The 20,760-nt window shown below is 43.0% G+C and overlaps 1 long non-coding RNA gene across 1 annotated transcript in view; it reads left to right on the top strand.

Annotated features, from left to right (window-relative positions):
- Window positions 1-11,246, top strand: part of LOC143441630 (uncharacterized) — a 37,058-nt gene extending 25,812 nt beyond the window's left edge. Inside the window, exons 2-4 of the long non-coding RNA XR_013109197.1 lie at window positions 8,472-8,657; window positions 9,687-9,751; window positions 10,483-11,246. This is a non-coding gene — a long non-coding RNA (uncharacterized LOC143441630). The remainder of the gene's footprint in view (window positions 1-8,471; window positions 8,658-9,686; window positions 9,752-10,482) is intronic.
- Window positions 11,247-20,760: the final 9,514 nt, after the last annotated feature.

Below are 20,760 nucleotides of genomic sequence, written 5' to 3'. Positions count from 1 at the left end.
GGTCTCACTGCTGCACATGTTATCACAATGTAGCTTTCTAGAATTAAGGTAATTAAATCTTTCATTCTAAAGAGATTTTTACTTTGTAAAGTAAATTATTACTTCACTCTGTACTCTGAAGAAAAATCCTAGCAGTAGGGAACAGCATATGGTGGAAGTCTTTCTCCTCTTTTTGACTCCCAGTTCCTCAAATTCCCTCCCCAGAGGTAACTACGGCAACTATGGTTACCAGAATTTTATTCCTCTTTCCATAGATAGTCTACGATTATGCAAACACATATCCCTAATTCTTTCTTTTTTTTTACAAAGTGATAGCACATCACATATAGTGTTCACTCTTGATTTTTGAGGTTAATATATCCTAAGGCTGATCTGTGTTGGCACCTATAGGCTTTCCTCGCTCTTTGTCACATCTGTGTAGTATTTCATTGCATATTTGCACATAGTTTACTTAATCAGTTGCCCCTTAAGTTTTATACAGTCATTTGCCATTTTAAACAACAGTTGCATCTTACGTGTGTACCCTTGAGAGCATAGCTATGGAATGTGCTCCTGAGTAAAGCTGCCAGGATCAAGACTGGGCGCATTTCTGATACTTCCTCTGTGCTCCAATACTATTCTGGGTCTTGAAAGACACAACCCTCTTCACACCTTGCCCTTTGCATCTTCTTCAGGATGATCCTAATTCCTTTAAGAGCCTGGTATTTCTGAGAAACATCAAATATCACATTCACCAAGGTTTTGTTTGTTTGTTTGTTTGTTTTATTTTGTTTTTTATAATGTCGGTGTTATCATCTCAGAGACTCTAATTAGTGACTCTAACTTGCAGTTTTTCAAGGTCTGGATCACAGCTCCACCACTTCTCCTAGGGTAGAGAGTAACCCCAGGCAAACACACAATAAGCTGTTCTTAGAAGCTAGGTGTGAGGGAGCCCACCTGCAAGTCTGGCATTGGGCAGGTTGAAGCAGGATTGTGAGTTTAAGGGCAGTCTGAGCTACAGGAAAAGACTTGACATAAAAACAAACAAACAAACAAACAAACAAACAAACAAACAAACGATTGCTGTTGGAATCTGACAGAAGGGAGAATGTGACCCAGTCAGGAAAATGTTTTCCCTGCCCCTCAGCTCCACATTTCATGTCCCCCACTCCTTCTCTTTAAGCAGCCCCAGAGACATTGCTGGATCTTCCACTCCTTTATTAAATATGAGTTACATGACATCAGCATTGGAAGATGCCAAAAGCAAAATCATGCCAGGCATGGTGGTGAACACACATGGCTCTATCACCCAGGAGGCTAAAGGAGGAGACATGAGTTTGAGGCCAGCCTAGGCTATATAACAAAGACCTAAAAGAAAGAAGGGAAGAAGGAGAGAGAGAGAGAGAGAGAGAGAGAGAGAGAGAGAGAGAGAGAGAGAGAGAGAGAGAGAGGTGAAATCAAGAATGGGATAGGAATCCGTTATAAGATGAACTTTTCCTTTCATTATTATATGCAATTCTTGCAGATCTGTGCTTCCTCTTTTTACACATGCATTTTTATTTCATTTTCTCTCCTTCTCTTCTCTTCCTTTTCTTTTTCATGCTTGTTTTCAGAGGTACCAGCCAGCTCTTGAACCTCTAAAGCAGTGGTCCTCAACCTTCCTAATGCTGCAACCCATTAATGTAGCTGCTCATGTGTGGTGACACCCAGCCGTAAAGTTATTGTCATTGTTACTTACATCTGGAATTTTGTTACTGCTATGAATCATCATGTAAGTATTTTATGTAGATAGAAGGTTGCCAAAGGGGTCACCACCCACAGATGGAGAATCAGTGTTATAGAGAAACACACTCCTTTGGGGATCAGGTTCAAGTCAAAATTATTTTTAATTTTAATTTTTAATGATATGTATGTGTGTGGGAATATGCAGTATGTGCATGTGAGTTCAGGCACCTCTGGAGGCCAGAAGTGCAGGATCCCTGGAGTCCCACCTTGACTTTTGGGTGGTAGTGAGCTCCTTACAAGAGTGGTACCTGCTCCTAACTGCTGAGCGCCTCTGTAGCCCCATAAATAATTTCTTGATTTTCATGTCTCACAGGACGATGCTGTCATGTGAGTTTTCCTGTGTTGGATGTGGCAAAGCACCTATGGTTGGTGGGCTTTGATAAGTATTCATAGTTAGAAGCTCATGGGATCCAGAGAAAAACTGATGAAACATACAGCCTTTCTCTTCAGCTATTCAATCACAGATGCTGGAAGCCCCATTTGGGGCATCTTTATAAGGCTGTTTTATAACAATTAAGCTAGCTGTGGTAGGAAATTAGTTCCAGCATGTTTTATGGGCAGCTACAATTTTGGTTCAAAGGATGGAGAGCGTACTCTCAGCTATTCCAAAAGGGAAATATTATAAGCAAATTCCAGTATCTTTCCAACTAGGTGGGGCTCTTTCAGAAACCACGGACACCTCTCATCTGTGTGCTCACACAGTTGGTAGTGAACCAGGAAGGGAGGTGGGACAGCACAATAGCCCCTTAGTCAGATAAGCTGGTCCTGTTCCATTAAATCACAGTGCTGCCCCCCTCTACACCCCCTCTTGAGCGGCTGAAGAAAAATTGTGGAATTGCTAACACTAGCTGCAGCTGTCAGGAAATGATACTAATTAGTTTAATTTGCAATAACACAAGCACTTAACTCTCCAAATAATCTAAGTTAGTAAGTCAGTTTTTATATTATGACAATGGCATGCTTAAGAGACATGCAAGCAGTGCTTTTTTGACCTTTGACACACATTTCTGATAAAGGAGCTCACCAAATACATGTTTTTGATGTCTCAGTTATACTTTCATCTGTTTTCTGTGAAAATAACTTAATAAACTAGAAGATTTGGTAGCTCTACGTGAGAGAAGGGAAGCTGAGATTGATGTGTCCAAAGGCTTAGAGCCAAAAGAATTATACTGTTAAAAAAAAAAAAAAGAATAATTGTCTAAAGGATAACATCTCTTAGATCACTAAGTCCCAGCAACCACTGGTTCACTTTTGCAGGTACCAATCTTCTTTCTTTGCTCCTTTCTGTGGTCATTCTCAGCTCTGTAGAAGATGGCTTGGTGGACTTCACACCCCTTTTCTCTTCCCCCAAACAGGGCCAGCTGCTGCTGTTTCTGCTCCAGAATGTCTTTCTTCCTTCTGTATACCTGGTACCCATGTCAATTTCCCAAACCAGAAAAGCGAAGCCCTCAAAATAGTTTGTATACAGTCCTCAGGCCCTCGGAGCTGAGTGTACTGTTTGTTTCCAGTTGCTTTCTTCTTGTTATAATCATTTTCATCCCACAGAAGGCTGGAGGTTTTCGGCTGCCCCTGAGAGCATGCACTGGTCCAGAGTGAAATGGCATCTTCATCCAAGAACCATGTATACCGGGCGATTGTGCTGAGACGAAGTTCTTGCTTTTGGATCACAGCTTGGTTATTTTCATATTTCAGTGACTCTATTTCTCATTCTCTTCCCTTTCCCTCCCTTCCTCTTCCTTCTTCTCCCCTCCCCTCCCCTCCCTTCCTCTTCTTATTTCATTACTGAGTTTAAGCTGTGTCTGTGGAGCTTTTGAAACCTCTCAAAGAGAAGTATTGCAGTACAAGTCTCTGTCAGAAGTCAATGGGCAGAAAGCTATGTGGTCCCTTGGAGAACTCTTATTCCTAGCCACTCCTGTTTGCACTCAGAGAGTAACTTTTTAAAAGAAAGGTTGGCCTTGTGTTTCTCCTCCCCTCCCAACTGTAGTTCAGAGGTAAAAGCAAAAAAGTCTTGCTCTTAATCCAGTTACTGAGGAAACGGGAACAAGTTTTACAGTTAAACAAAACCCCACAACATGAAGATATCATTTCCAAATGATACACAGCATTGCTGTCAAACATTTAAAAAAGAATTCTAAAGGTGGATAAAGTATTCTTTAGCTTGGGGGAAGAGTGATCTCACACAGTGCCGAGGGAAGGGCGTTAGGAAAGATGCTAAAGAATTGGATCAGTTTTCTGGTTCAGAAATCGGACCTCTCTGGAGCCTGTGTCATGGAAGCCGCCTTAATTAACATTCTGTCAATGTTTCTATCATAAATAAACCTCAGTGCTGAAAGCTTTATAATTTGGTTATAAAAATTTGCTTTCTACTAAAATTTGACAGGAAACACAAGACCCAATTGTCCCAGAGAGCGATTGTTTAAAAAAAAATGGGAGGAATAAATAAGAAAGATTAACATATTGTGAGATGAGAATCAGGAGATCTTTTATACCGTTTTTCTTTTAGTGGTCTAAACAGCAATGCATTCAGATGAATCTTGGCCCCGGAGTGAAGCTTTAGAAAGGTTTCACGTATCCACTTGTCATGGCTGAATAAACATGATTTAGGACTCCAAAGTCCCAGGTGGCATTGGCTAGAATACAGGGGAGAGAGAAAGGCAGACCGTGGTCTCCTTTTACCTCGGCTCCAACATGGTTCTCCATCCCATTATCTGTTCATTTCTTTTGCATTAAACATTTAAGGAAATTAGCAACTAAGGACCTGGGACATTAGTCACAATTCTGTCTATGAGCAACACTCACGCTAAACTAAAATCATGAAAATTGAGGAACAATTAAAAAAAATAACTACACAGGAGGCCAAGAATCTAACCTGGGTCCTGCATGGTGGAGCTAGGGCAAGCCATTTAATCTCTATGGAGCTTGGTTACTTGGGGTAAAACACGGGTGTTGGCAATCTGGTTCTTTCTATGAAGACAATTTTATTATCTGAGGTAGGGAGGGCACAGTTTACAAAGGCTGAATTCCTTCTGTTGCATGAGCAAAGACAAAATGGGTTTGGGAGGGCTTTGGGCTTCACCAGAAGTATGACTTTAAGTCTGATCTCAGTGCCAGAGCCATCAGGACTATCAGACCTCTGTGTCCCAGTGTCTCTACATACATAGCCACATATGTAACACGGGGGCCACTCGCCAATCCTTGCAAACATTACTTAGCTCTTTAGTCTTATACACATACACATGGCAACAATACTGTCGTGTGTGCTGTATATTTTATGGAAACACTCACCAACACATCATCCATTCCATTCTACAAAACACAGAAGGCATAGACATCATCTCCGTCCTGTAGGTGAGAAAACTCAACTCCTCCCGGCCTAACGACCTGGCCAGTGTGGGAGCTGCTACAACGCTCAGAAATGGATTCTGTGCTGTTTCTGGACGCTGTACCTTCATGTAAATTTCTCTGAGAATGCTTCTATTAATCAATGGGACTTAAAGTCTATGAGTCTCTATGTGTGGATCTGCTGACCAGAGAGCAGGGAGCTGTCCCTTTGTTTTGTGGCTCTGATGTGCTCAAAACAATCAGCCCATTTCTGCATCTCTGTACTTCAGCCTTTACTGTCATTCAGCTGCTGTGAGTCCTAGTCATCTGTGGATCTGGTTAATCCCAGTTGCCAAAAGGCGCTTTCTCTCTCCTCTCTTCTCTCCTCTCTCCTCTCTCTCCTCTCTCCTCTCTCCTCTCTCCTCTCTCCTCTCTCCTCTCTCCTCTCTCCTCTCTCCTCTCTCCTCTCTCCTCTCTCCTCTCTCCTCTCTCCTCTCTCCTCTCTCCTCTCTCCTCTCTCCTCTCTCCTCTCTTTCCTCTCTCCTCTCTTCTCTCTTCTCTCTCCCCTAAAGCTGCTCTCCTGCTTTTTGTCTGTTTTTTTTCTCTTTCTTTCTAACTCCTTTTCCTTTTCTTTTTTGGTTTCTGCAGTCTCTTAATGTGGACAAAAAAATTAATAATAATACAGAAGCCCTTAAATACTTGAAGCTGAACAGGATTTCTGACATTTATCTAGACCAAGACTTTCAGCTTCTAGAAGAATTAAAAGCCTAAGCCAGCTATCTGGTGGGGAGATCTGATGTCAGAGACCAATCTCAGGGTCAGAGCCAGTAAGACTCTCAGGGCTTTACTGCAGCCTCCGATGCCCCAGTGTCTCCATATACACAAGCATGTATGTAACACAGGGACCACTCATCAACCCTTGCAAATATTACTTAGCTCTTTAAGCTCATACACATAGAATCCTCAGTGCTGTGATCTCTGAAACATGAAAGAAATTCAGCTCTTAATTCAAAACAGCCAGGTAAGGGTTCTTCATGTTTAGAACAAATGAAGACACTCCTTCTTTCATCTTTGATACCCAAGATGACAAAAACATGAGTCATATGATTTGTTCAGATAACAGCAGGCAGGGCGAGAAGTGGAGCCGAGAATACAGTAGGGCAGATGGAGACCAAAGAGCCCTTTTGCTGCTGCTTGTGATGGACGAAACATCTATACTGCCTAGGGTTTTAAAGTAGGCACCAATATTTCTGGTCAAATATTCAAGGTCTTGACTTCAGTGGGAAATAAAAAGGAATGATACATTCTCTCACTGAAAAATATTCAGCAGTTTTACATCATAAATCAGTTGTTTGAAACCAAAAAGCCATCTATTATCCTCTCCTGTTACAACAGCGACCACAATAGTGTAGTGAAACTTGACATTTCGGTCTTCTCCAGGGGACCCACAGTGGACTTCATTCTGATTTTGCTTCTCAAATCCATTATTATTCAGAACCTGCTGCAATGTAGACAGCATCCCTTGCTTCTGAGATGTATCACTTGCCTTTGTGATTTCTGTCCACACTTCAATAAACAGAATTCAAGAATTCAGAGGAATTAAAGAAGGTCTTGGAACCAGCCAAGCAAATTGGAGAAAATAAGGGATGTGTTGATTACATAGACTCACTCGGACTCCAGCACTAGCTGTCGGGTGTCACGCATGTGACATTCAAACTCCAGGGCTGGAGAATTCTTAAGACATCGCTAACATCCTGAAGTCATCGAATTGTACCAAATTTACCAAGCTCTCTCAGGGGAGCCAGCATGGTAGAAAGTGGTTGTGTTGATTTAATGGGTGAGAGCCATTATTGTCTTTACAATAGAATATAGACCATTCCCAGGAAAATCACATTACAGGGACCCTGGTATCTGGTACCATACAGCCTATAACCTGTAGGTCAGGAAGGCACAGTAGAGAAGGAAGAGATTTCTATGTGTCCTCTGTGTGAGAACTCAGTGTGCCCATCACTGCTACCCTAGATGGGCACCCTAGGAGGCTCCTTAATTGCAATTCTGCAGCTTAACCCTTTTACTTAGGAAGCCAAAGCCACTTTGCATATTAAGGTGTACCGGTGATCTCTGCCTGCTGCTCTTCACCACTCATGGAGTACAGCTTTAAGGCTAAATGTGTTTGTTCAAAATCCCCCCTCCCCTTTTCCTAAGTCACAAGGGCTGCTCACTATAACTAGCAATTTAGAAACAATAAGAACACTTTTCAGTAGAATTATAATGTGGTTGTCTGATACCCAGAATGCCCTCCTGTCAAAGCTTCACTTATAATCAACGTGAGGAATGCAGGGTAAGTTGGCAGTGGCCTTGGGGAAAGGAGCGGGCAGGAGGGGAGTGGACGCCACATTGCTGCTGGCTTGATAGAACTTTACTTTCTTCCCCTCAAACACACTGAGACAGAATTATCCCAATCTATGGGTCCCTGCCCCGCCTCTGCTGGGCTGGCTGTCACTTTTCCTGTCCAAGAAATCAAGAACAGATGTGTCAGGGGTCATAGGGTGCTTTGTAATATGCTCAAGACTTATCCTTGGGCTTAAATACAATTAAAGCATGCCAGAATTCATGCTTCAACGGTGTCTAACACATTGGAAGATCCTATGTTTTGTTCTCAATAAGTAAAAATTTAAAATGTCTCTTAAAATATTTTTCAGTGCCCAAATTTACCACATATCTGTTACAATTAAAACACAGAATACTCAGTCATCTCAATGAAGCACCTATTAATATGAAGCCAAGGCATGAAAATCTTTATAGAGGTCTGAAGGTTAAGGTTTTTTTTTTAAAGTGTTTTGTTGGAAGCATGAAATATACCTTTATTTAAGTTTAAGACGCCAAGATCTGGGGCATGCTGGAAGCTGCAAGCAAGCCTCGGGTTCCTCTTACGACAGGATTTATCTCCACCTGTGTTGCTACATGCAATTCTGCTCACTGCTGCTCAAGAGCTATGAAAGAGACCATAAATTTACCCAGAGAGGAATATGGAAAAACGATTCTGGATTTTAAAGAGACCCTTTGGGTTTTGCTGAGATTAGACTACAGGAGCAGCACATGTCTATGTGGGAAGACAAGCTGCTTAGATGACAGCAGGACAACTAGAGGCCCAGTTTTCTAGCTCTAGCAGAAGAATAGCTTCAGGTGAAATCAAAAGATGCTCTTGTGCTGTAGTGAATGTGTAAACTTTGCTCCCTTAAACATTAATGAGGCAGCTTTCTCTGAGTTTAGATGGGACTGTGACTGTAACGTTCTAACTGGATATGAAGGGAAGATGGAAGTCCCTTTACCTCTCCTCTCCTTGTCTCTCTCACCTCCCTTTCCCCTTTCTTCTTTCTTTCCAGTGCTGGGACTAAAACCGGAACCCCATAAATGCTAAATATACTACCGGTGAATTGCCAATCCTGTCCTGATGTGATATCATGGTGATAGTCCCTGACACTTCTATATACCAGAAATACATGTAGGACCCAAGCCAGGATGGTAATCAATTGTTCCTATGACCCCAAGGAGGAAAAGGAATTTATCAGGTGAGTGTCTCAAACTCTTGTGCTTCGGCTGCCTGTAAAGCATAGCCAGGAGGCTTTAAGAGCCAACTTTTATTAAGAAGTTGTCACTGTATCATTTAACACAGTTTCATCATTATGATTATTATTAGTTCTCAGGGGAAAAAAAAGGATGATGCTCATATCTGAGCTATATGATAATCCAAAGTGCGATGCAAATAGAAGAATCGGAAGGAAAGTGTCTCAGTGCACTGACAGCGCTAAATGAAAGTAAATGCGTTAGGGCTGTTTCCTTTGCCTCTGCCCTCGGACGCTTACAGCTCTTTAATGCAATTTACAAGTGGCAAAGGTCAAGCATGCACTGAGGGCCCTTTGATACGCTCTGCCAAGTGGACATCAGGCATCCTGAGGGGCCGAAAGAGTCATCCTGTATGTATGTGCTAGACACTGACTCAGAGTGACCCAGCCTTTGATAACACTGTGATACTGCTTGGGGTCTACCAGTCCACAGGACCTTCTATCCAGTCCATCCAGTCCTGGGCTTCCAGAGAGACAGAAAATCTGAGCCCACAATTTTCCTGTGGCCTTCTGTCCTTGAGGTCTTATTGGTGTTTGATCTTAAGACAGGTAGAATGACTGGTCATCCCCAATTAACTCCTTGCAGCTTGTCAGACTTACAGACCAGACACATACACACCTCACTCCTCACACACCACACATTCCCACACCCCTACCTCACATTCCACACATACAGACATACCACAGACACACCAGACACATATACACACCATCCCACATATTCAACACCTATCTCTCTCTCTCTCTCTCTCTCTCTCTCTCTCTCTCTCTCTCTCTCTCACACACACACACACACACATACTCTCTCACACACACACATACACATACTCTCTCTCTCTCTCTCTCTCACACACACACACACACACACACACACACACACACTTCATTTTAACACACGTCATGATGAATAAACTAGTCCCTGGAAGATGCTGGTGCTGGTGTCTTCACCAGAGAGAAAGATGTTTCTTTTAACAGGCAGTGAAGAAAGAAGGCAAACAGAAAGTGTCTGGACCAGAGTCCCCTGTATGTCACCTCATTAGGTAAGAACATGTGACATAACTCTAACCACTAAGGCCCAAAGTATTTTCTATTTCTTCTGGACCTGAACCATTATGCTGTTTTTGGACTTTGTACTACGGTGGCCTCCTTGTACTAAGGTCTTTAATTGGTGAAATGTTTGCAACAGCTCTGGTTGCCAAAAAAGTTATATAAGTTGCTCTGTGCTGTCCTAGGGTGCTGGAGTCCCCAGACCCTCCCTCCACCTTCCACCAGATTCACACTGTCATTCCAGTGGGCAATTGCCAAGAGGGAGGAAGGGGAAAAGCATAAAGAGATCCCCCTCTGAATGTTAACTAAAAGTACCTTATCGCTGCAGCAGCCCTAACTACCTCACTAATTCTGGTACCAAAGTCATGCTGTTAAGGAAATAGCTGATTTAAACAAAGCAGGAGTATTTTTAGAACAATAAAAAACCCTATTCAGGATACCTAATTATGCAAACTGTGAACAAGAAGACACCAGTCTTGCATTAGCAGAGACTTGACTCTTGTTGTAATTTGCTCTTTTTTCGCAGCAGAAAGCAGTTTCTTTTTGTCGCGTTGGTGCCTTGGCTTGGCTTGGCGCTTCTGCCAGAGCCGTGCAGGTCACCGCAAAGTGTTTCTGTTGCTGCGGTAGACTGCAGTTAGGGAGCGTGGCAGGATAATGTATTGTAATGCAGATTACGGTGGTTCGCTGCTGCGTGATTCACAGATATGATTGCATCTAATTTCAGAAATAAGTGGAACCGTCTGCTCTTTTGTGTGAGCTGAAAAGCCGTTCAACGGCGTTCAAATGACTGCTGCTTTTGCACCTAGAAGAAGAGAAAAGAAACCCACCCAGTGTCACGGCAGTAACTTTCCTCACCCAACGTATCCCCCTCCAACCCAGCGCCATACTGATTTTCATGAGAATTTTATTTCTTTTATCTTCCCTCTAAAAAATAGCATAGTCTGATGTTTTGGGGAGTAGGCACATTTAGTTTTATTAAATTTTCTCATCTCTCCTCTTACAGGAGGGACCTTGTTACAGGCTCCTTTCTCTCTCCCTTTCCTGCGGCTCTACCACAATACAATCCCGATTCTTTGCAGAAAACATTCCCCTGTAGACCCACGGTGACAAGTTCCCTGGGAAGGACTTAGTGTGCCCATACTAGGTAACTCTATGAGGCCTGCTCTATCGAGAATGTCATGTATCTGGCTCTGAAGGCGCATTCGGGTGGTATTTCCTTTGCGTGAATAAGAGTTCAAGGTGTTCTGCCATGTTCTCTGTCACATGTGGATCCCAGCTTACAATCTCTCTGGGTGGGTCTACACTATGACGCTTATAAGGAGACCACGGTGGAGGAAAGAGTTCTGCGAAAGAAGGAGACATTTGTTTTGTAACACGAAAATGGGAAGAAGTCATAGAAAGCATGGAAGCATACAAAATGGTCAGGAGGTAGGGAGAAGTCGGGAGGGAGGGAAGAATCAACAGCAGATTTTTGTGTGAAATACCATAATAAAGCCTAATACTGTGTAAATTGATTTAAAAAAAAATAAACGAGTGAAGAACAAAAATTGTTTATGGTATTATGATTCATGCAAGATTCTACCCATTGGAAAAGGATAATGCGAATATTTGCAATTAAGAAGTAGTCACAGTTTTAGTTATTAGATCTGATTAGGCTATTGACTTTTTTCCAGTTTTCAGGTTCCACTTAGCCTGCTAACTCCCCAGATTTCCCTCCTGAAGGAGGCTTTGGGGGAGCAGGCCAGCCTCGCACACCCTCTATCATCTACGGCCACACACAGTCCTCCTTTACGAAATCAGCCTCCCCAAGTTTGAGTTTGCACCCCCTCATTATGTGCTTTCTCTGTTTGCTTCCCACTGCTCTGACTCTGGTTTTACATCTCTCTCTCTAAAAAAGCCCGCAGAAGCAACTGAGCTATACTTTTCATTCCAAACAGAAAGTAAACCTAGGTAACAAACCCTTTGGCAGGAAAACAGTGGCATTTCCCAATGAGCCACATGAATGTAGATGATCCTGGAAGCCAGGGTCACTTGGGACCCACAAAGGAAAGAGGTTACCGTAAGAGGAGATGGACCAAAGACCTGCAAAGACACAGTCTACCATTGCACACAGATGCCCAGTTTATCCCCAACCCTGATGAAACCCAGCCAGGGTCTTTCCTCATCTGATACATAGATAAGGGCCAAGCTGATCGATGAGCTCAGAGAAAAGATCTTTAAGCACACATCCCTCGGTATTACTCTCCCTCCAACAAGTTGCTCTGTGTCCGCAGGCTGTAGATGTTGGGGTTTCAGGCTTTTACTTGACCCACAATAAATATAAGCCTATGAGACAATGAACTCTCCCAGAGAGCAGCCATGACGTGGCTGCTTTCTGACATGGTCTTTAGAAATTATCTTATGTTTGCTGTCCAAGTGTTTTTCCAGTGTTGCTTTCTCTGAGTGGGTAAAAGGTATAAGATGTATTTTGTGTAACATTCCATCCACTTTTTTTTAAAAATGCAGTTTTTCATGCCATTGACTCTGAAATGCACTGCTGGCCAGTTGTTCTGTGGTTTCTTCCCTGATCGGCTGAGGGCTGAGGCTGTGGCACTGCCCACAGAACCTCTAGTGAGTCATGTGGGAGCTGTCTTCCCGGCAAAACATACCAGGAGAAGCCCTAAGCATCCAAGGTGGAAGGCCAAGGAACCCCCTGTAGCCAGACAGGACTGTCTACTGCAGGGGGCATCATTATCCCACTTGAGATATATATAATCAAGATGGGAGAGAAAGGCCATTAGAAAATCATACCTGTAAGAGACAAGGGTTCAGTTCCCATATATATTAAAAACAAATATTACAGTTAAGCACCTGTTCTAAATATTAGCAGCTACTGAAAAGAGAACAGAAACTGAGCAGTAGCACAGAAGAATAGGTCTCTTTCAACACCGTCCCCCAGTGGGAGGCAGGGAATAAGGGGACAGGCAATAGTAAAGGACCAGGGAGTAGTCTATGTTGCAGATCTTTAACTGTATTTTAAATAAACAATGAGATAATCCATCACTGGACACACACACACACACACACGTTTGCCCGCCTTCTTAGCTAACATAACTCTGTAGTTCCAAAGGCAAAAATCAAGAGATGAACAGGTCCAGTGTGAGTCCTTAGAAACAAGCGGCAGCACTTTCCCTGGGCAGCGAGAAAACTTAGGTTACCCATAATCTAAGTTGTCTTGGGAAAACCCAAGCCACACTGTCTGTCAAATGGAGGGTAGCTCATCAGTGACACACAGAACACTCAGAAGAATCCCTGCATATGTTGAGAACTATATATTATTTTAAGTTATCACACACAGCAGGATCTAGCACATGCATCTGGAGTTCATATTTAGGAATATATATGTATATACAAATACATATATGCATGCAATAACAGTTAATAAAAAAAAAGGGACCACAGATTTGAAGGAGACAAGGAGGAATAGATGGGAGGGTTTGGAGAGAGGAAAGAGAAGAGAGAGAGACATCTTAAAAAGAAATAAAACAAAATAAAAAAGAATATGAACAGGGTAATTCTAGGGAGCTGGTTACTGCAAACTCCATAGCAACCCTGTGAGGAAGAATTAGTGTTATTAGGGACAGCTGCGCTGGCATGTCCTGTCACTGACTAGAGACATAAGATAGTCCATGAAAAATGTGCTTTTCTCTGTGGAAGAGCCACTTTCTTAGAGTGCCAGGGTGGACAGGTCTGTCCTTGTCTCGCCTCCTCTTCAGAGTCAGTCAGGTCAATGTCTGCCTGTGGAGAGAGATTGCTGCTTCCTCAGCACGCTGGAGATGGCTCTACTCTGAGACTTCTTATGCATAACGTGGCTAACCAGTGTGGAAATGCCTTTGTAGTTGACACTCTGACCTCCCTGTGCCTGGTTGCGACCACATGCCAGTGTCACTTAGGGAAAGAGGTGATGACCCCTTGTCACTGTTTTTGAGTAAGGAATGGGGCAATTATCCAAGTCTTCTGGAAGCTTCTGTCTTCTCGGCACCCCAATGGAGCATTTGATTCCGAGTATTGGGAACATAAATAGCAGTGAGGGTGCCCACATATTTCAAAGGCTGTAGAAATTACACTGCACAAGTTAAACCACCGGAAGTCAGCTGGCTTTCTGAAGGGATCCTGCTGGGATACTTTTCATCACTTTTTCAATATTTTTTTTCCTTGCTGTCATTTAAATAGATCCTTGGAAACTTAAAACTTAAATCTGTTTTCCTACCCAAAGTTTTCCTTCCAGCTTGTGCAGGCACACACACACAGAGACACACAGACACACAGACACATACCACACATCCACACACCACATGTACATACTCACACACACACAGACACACTCATAGACACATACTCACAGACACACATACACCCCACATATATAACACACACACACACACACACACACACACCACAGCTGCCTTGTTATTTTAGGATCTCTCATGGATTAATGGCACTGATTTTTTTTTTTTTTTAATAAAAACACATAAGAGTCTCCTGTCTACGTATTCTTCCCAGACAGGCTACATCTTACAATGGGAAATTAAAGCCACATAGATGAGAGAATGAGAGAGACAGAGACAGAGACAAACAGACAGAGAAACAGAGTGAGACAGAGAGAGAGAGAGAGAGAGAGAGAGAGAGAGAGAGAGAGAGAGAGAAGAGAGAGACTCATTGGGGGGGTGATTAAGTGTGAACTGCCTCCCCAGTAAGTCTCCACCATCCATCTTTTTTCTTTCCCTTTCCCTCCCATTTTCTTTCTTTTCTTTTCCCTTTCTCCTCTCTCTCTCTCTCTCTCTCTCTCTCTCTCTCTCTCTCTCTCTCTCTCTGTCTCTCTCTCTCTCTCTCTCCTCTCCCTCTCTCAATCTTTGTTTTTCTGTTGTGGTGTTTCTTTAATGGTTTAATTATGCCAAGCAATGGGCCAAGGATGATTTTGTCAGACTTAGAGACTACAGACTTGTAGCAGTCAGAGCATCCAACTCGAGAGGACTTCCACACTTTTGACACAGAGGCCCAGCAAGCCTTTCTGGCTTTCGTAATGCCTTGGATTCACAGACATCGCTCTTGAAAAGCTGTGTAAATGTGCTCTGTGTTAGCGCTGTTAACGTTACATTCACTTTTTACTTTTAAAACTTTAATTGTTTTCCCCCATTGTCTCTCTTGTGTTCTTATGATAATTTTTGCTCCCCCTGGTAGCTAAAATTACACCTGTAACTGTCCAAAACTATTAGCAAAGTCAGCTTCGCCCATGGGATAAAGTATCTGTCTTGTATTTCAGACAGATTGTGTTCCAACACCATTGTGGTCAGATTTTTATTAAAAATTCTTCATATTTCTTTTCTCTCGGTGCCAAACAGATCACTACATTTTCAACACTTAATCATCTTCATCATCTAAAAATATTTCCACATTAAAGGAAAATATTTAAACTTCTTTTTGATGCATCAAAACTTAGAACACTGCATGAAGTCTGGTTTTCATAAAGTTCTGCAGAAGGGTAGTGTGTGCATAGAAGCAACTTTATAAATAATTGCCAAGGTCAGCTCCGGGGGGAGCTAGAGCGGTCACACTGGAATGTTCTGTGCTGGAAATCTCAGATGGCTGCCACTGCAGGCAAGCTTCCTTCCTCTCTTTGAGCAACATCTTTGGAGAGTCTTTACCAATGATATGAAATTGACTTCCCTTAGGCGGGATGCTTTTATCAGCATCAGGAGGTCTTGGGTGGGGATGGGGAGCTGGAGGAGAAGGGAATAGAGAGGAAGAAGAAGAGAAGTTGGAGGTGGGCCTGAGAACGAAGCCAAGACTATCCCTATCTCAAATGGCCAGGGAGAAAGTCTTTAATTAGTTGCTGATCCTACAGAATCTGACCAGAAAAGAAGAAACCTCTTTGTGTACACAAGACAAAAGGAGTTCAGCAGGGAGATGACTGTACCGATGCTGGGAGAGCAAGAAGCAAACAAAAGGCATGCAGGAAACCCAGAGATGAGCTACAGGGTTAAGCCACAAATGGGAGACAGAAGGAGAAGAGAAGCTGGAGTTTAGAGTGACTGTAACCCTTCAGATGCCACCGGAGGCAGGCAGGCAGGGACAGTGTGGCTTCTAGGACAGGATATAGGACAGTCTCTTCTGGCACTCCTCCAGCTGGGGAGCTTGTGCTGTGAAGAATTCAGGGTGTTACAAAGAGGTACCTCGCTCAGGGCCTTGGTATTCCTTCTAGATACATTAGACCAGTGGTTCTCAATCGGTGTGTCCTGACCCCCACAAGGGTCACATATCAGATATCCTTTATATCAGTTTTTGACATTATGATTCATAACTAGCAAAATAACGGTTATGAAGTAGCAATATTTAATTTTATGGTTGGTGGCTTTTACAACATGAGGAAGGGTACTAAAGTGTTGGGAAGGTAGAGTACCACTGTTCTATTGGAAAGACCAAAAGGCCTAAAATCTTAAGAGGGCAAGGCAGAAGGAGAGGCATATGGCTTGCATCTATAAGATAGGGCTATGTATACATAAGAAGCAGGCCAAAGGTCAGGTCAAAGCAGAGACCTGGACGAAGCTAGGGTGAAGCAGGAGCAAGGCCCATCTTGCTCATGTCTAGGTTTGAATTTTTCAGAGACCATGAATTCTACTGAAGTAGCCCTCAAAGTCAAGAAGACTGGAGATGAGAGGACAGTGTGTTTTTAACAACTGGCTAACTTGCTTTTCAAACATATTTGGATGTGTGCAGTACAAGAGCGTCCAACTGACTTACATGTTGTAAATATTAGAAGCATGCCTAGGGAAGGGAGAGATACCCTGGCCCTCTCACCTTTCGGTTTCAACAGTATCGACCCTGGCTCACTGGAATGATACAGGTTCCATTTGATCCAGGACAAAGTAGAGGAAGTGAAGAACAGAAGCTGTGGAGTTCGGAGAGCCCTGTGCTGGGATGGCCCCCTGGGAAGGCTGTGGGCCTCTGAGTCCCCTGCCAAAGGTATGTATGTCAGTTGTAACCTGTTACCTGAAGCTAGTCGAAAATTTCCCAACTTTCTCCCTTACTTCTCTTGTTCCTACTCTTCTTAATGTCTATAGTTTTTTTTATAGTTCTCGCACAGTTTTCATTTTATTTACAGTATCTTTTTTTTGTTTTTTTGTTTTGTTTTGTTTTTGTTTTTATTTATTTATTTATTTTTTTGAGGCTGGAATCTGCAATTCAGGCCCTGATGAGGCTAAGGAAGAAGATCATGTGAATCTGAGCTAGCTTGGGCTACAAAATAAGATTCTGTCTCAAGAGAACCTCAAGATTCTCCCCTCTCAATTTCCCAAGTCTGGTTGCTATGGGGAGGGACCGCAGAAATTAAATGTGTTATGAAGTCTGCCTTCCAGCCTTCTTTACAACTCAAATCTCAAGAAAGACTAGCAGGTAAGACCCTGGGTGCCTTTTTAGGGATGGATGTGTTAATACACTCATGGTCTGGAAGGCCTGGGTAGATTAAGGGGAAATGGATATCTCACAAGGGAGGAGAGAGTAGAATGGGCACCCAGCAACTTTGGATAAGAGTCTTTTTTGTTAGAATTCACACAACATAAGAACATAAACAGCGGTGACATCAGCTGTCGGGACACAATGGGAATATGAAGACCAAGGTCACCTGACACTTTGGGTGATGTTTTTATGTGTATGACTTCTTACCCCCTCCCTTTATTCATTTGGTGGAGGGTATACTCTAGCAAGAGTCACAGTTGGAAGACACCTTGAAGGGTTTAGTTCTCTCCTTCCACCATTTGGGTCCTGGGATTGAGCTCACATTATCAGGCTTGACCACAGGAGCCTTAATCCTCCTGACTTCCCTACAGTGATATGGTGGTGTAGGATTTCAAGGAAGTCATTTGGCCATGACAGTGGAACCCTCTTATTACTGCTTTATAAGAAGAGAAAGGGATGCAGGGAGTACAAATCCATCCACCCCTCAATCTCTTCTGTTTCCACCCTACTGGTCTCTATGATGTGGCACGTAAAACATTTTGTACACTGTGCCAGGTGAGGCCAGAGCAAGAAGCTGGACCATCTACAAGCCAAGAATAAAGCCCTCACCAGAAATGAATCAGCCGGCACCTTGGTCCTGGATTCTGTTAGGAATATGAGAAACGAACCTGTGTTCAAGCCACACAAACTGTGGTACACCGTCACTGCATTCAGCATTCGGGGCGGTGACTTTCTAAGAGTCTTATTGGGTAAGGTGTAGCAGAGACGGAGGAACCAGAATGAAAGAGCTTACAACCCAGGGAGTATCACAAACTGTGATGTGAACTGATGCCCAAAGGAACGGCAGGCTCACACACCCAACTCAAAAAGGTAAGAAGTGATTCGGAATGGAGGACCTTTCTCCAGGGTGCAAGGGCTAAACAGAAATTAACCAAGTTGAAAATGCTGGCTGGCAATGCTGGAGAGAAAATATGCCATGTAAGAAAGTCTCCAAGGCACGATCTATTCAGGGACAGGTTAAAGTAAGGAATACAGTGGGCTATAGGAAAGGGAAAATTAAAGCTGATTAAGGGTCAGGTTACAAAATGTCTTATGTGTCACATCATAGAGACCAGTAGGGTGGAAACAGAAGAGATTGAAGAGTGGATGGATTTGCATTTGTCTTGGGTCTGAATTTTTCAACTGTTAGTACGATATTGACCGAATTATTTAATTTTAACTCCATGTAAAATAAAATTGGAAGCTGAGCATGTACTTCAGCAGCATATAGTGTTTGGACATGTCTCTCCTCTTAATCAGTAATGAAAATACACACAGAGCAAAGAGATAGCCCACTCCCAGTGCATGTAGTTAGCAAGCATATCTGAGTGGAAACATTCGGTGTTGGCAAAGATGTGGAAAGGCAGACATTTTCCAAAATTATCTGGGGTCCTGTGCTGTTGTTGGAGCAGAAAATATCCCTCACCTTGTGGTTTGAACTATCTGTGCACAGATGTTAGCATCATGTTGGGAGGAAGACCAGTAGTACCCCTAAAGATGATACCCAGTCCCTGGCTTCTTCCTCTCCCCTGCATCCTGTTTACTATGGGGTGAGTATTCTCTGTTACGTATGGCCAGCACTAGGAGGTTCCGCTGATCACATTCTCAGAGTTAACTGAGCCAAGGACTGTGGTCTGTAATCTCCGAAACCATGAGCTGAAACAAACCTTCTCTCCTTTTAGTTACTCTGTCAGGCACTTTATCACAGTGATGGGGTCTTACCGACACGAATTACATTAACACAACTTACTGGGGGAAATGTCTAAATACTTCAAATACTCCTCTAGTCTTCTATTCCCTACTTAGTTACCTCTGAACGAACTCCTTTGTAAATACATCCTCCTTTATTCGTTGTTGGCGGAGTGTTCCATCTCTGCTTCCTTAGGACACTGAGAACATCAGTCCTCAGAGTCCTTGGCTATTATATATTATATAATACTTTACATTCCTCCCTGCCTCTCCCTGAGGAATTTGTTAAAAATTACTAGAAACTACTATGTTTCATTAAGTAAGAGAATGCTTGACATTTTTTTTTTTGATCTGATGGCATATGAAAAGAACTTCTACATGGGAGAAAGAGAGTTACTTACCACAAGCCTCATTCTGTAGCTCATCCCGGGACTGTCCCAGGATGTGCTGAGTGACTGGTTAGAGCATGGAAGAATCAGGCTGTCTCCAGCTTTGCTGTGAGGGAATGAGGGGGGAAGTGAGAGGCAGGCCTGCTGGCACTGCATGCAAATGTCAACACACACACACACACACACACACACACACACAGGTTATCATATGCTAAAGGTGATTAAAACACAGGCTGTCTACTCCTCTTTCCAGAGATTCACTACGTATTGAACATTTCCACTTACATGTCTCAAAGGGTCTTAAACTCACAGTGTATCACCCTGATCTCAGTACATATCCTGAAACAATTTTACTACCCGTGCCCCAAGTCTGGTCAACAATACTACCATCCTCATCCTGGTTGTTCAGGTTAGAAACACAAGAGCTCTCTTGGGTCCTCCACAGCCAGTCAATCACTAAGCCACCGTGTTTCTACCTCCTAATCATCTTTACAAGTACTGCTTTCCTTCCATATCTCACTCCAGAATCACTCCACTGCATTCCTGCAATCACCTCTGACCAAATATCATCCTATTCCCAATCTGCCTATCACTCCAATGCAAGAATGAACCATCTAAAAGGCAAATGACGGCTTCATTCCTTACTGACGTGGTTTGATGTTTGTCTTCTTCCTTGGCCTGAAGACCACCACATAGCACCCAAACCATATCGTCTGTCTGTCTCCAGCCTCGTAAGGCAACTAAAGATGGAGGCTGTACTACCCGGTCACCGGCTTTGAATCCTGGCTCTGCAGTTCTGAGTGTGCGATGTTGCAAGCTTAACTTCTTCATTAAAGCCAGGACACCCATTCACCTCCTTCAAAGGGTTGCCGTGAGATGCTTGGCCCACAGTACGTGCTCAGCAAGCTCCGGTTGCAGCTCTGGCTCCCTTTAGTGCCACCTTTCTTCCTTCTGAATGAGCTCATTTGCTCTTTCTCTGCTGACTCCTTTGTACGTATTTTTTATCTACCTGCACACCTGCCTACCACTCTGTCCTAAAGTTCATGTTCTTCATTGAGAGTTTGTGTAGTTTCTTACTCTGTCTTAGGCTAACAGCTAGGAGGTCCCTTTTCCTTCCTAGAACATAAAATGCTCTTATTAAGTAAGTTTGAAATGGATGGGTGATATTTGTCACACTTTTCCCTCTTTAGATTCTCTGAAGTGGTAGATGGTATTTAACCCACGTGTTGAGCCCTGACCTCCTAGAGTGAATGGCTCATAGTAGAATTGAGTAAGAGTGTGTTAAAGGTGAAACATCTGTGATCTTGGATAAGCACTGACTTTCAAACTCTATGTACACACGCAAATGGATCTTCTAGGAAGCCCCAAATACTACAAAATCAGGCAACTTA

Source organism: Arvicanthis niloticus, chromosome 3 (genome assembly GCF_011762505.2).
Source record: "Arvicanthis niloticus isolate mArvNil1 chromosome 3, mArvNil1.pat.X, whole genome shotgun sequence".
NCBI lineage: Eukaryota > Metazoa > Chordata > Mammalia > Rodentia > Muridae > Arvicanthis > Arvicanthis niloticus.
This window is presented reverse-complemented; position numbering and strand designations above follow the sequence as displayed.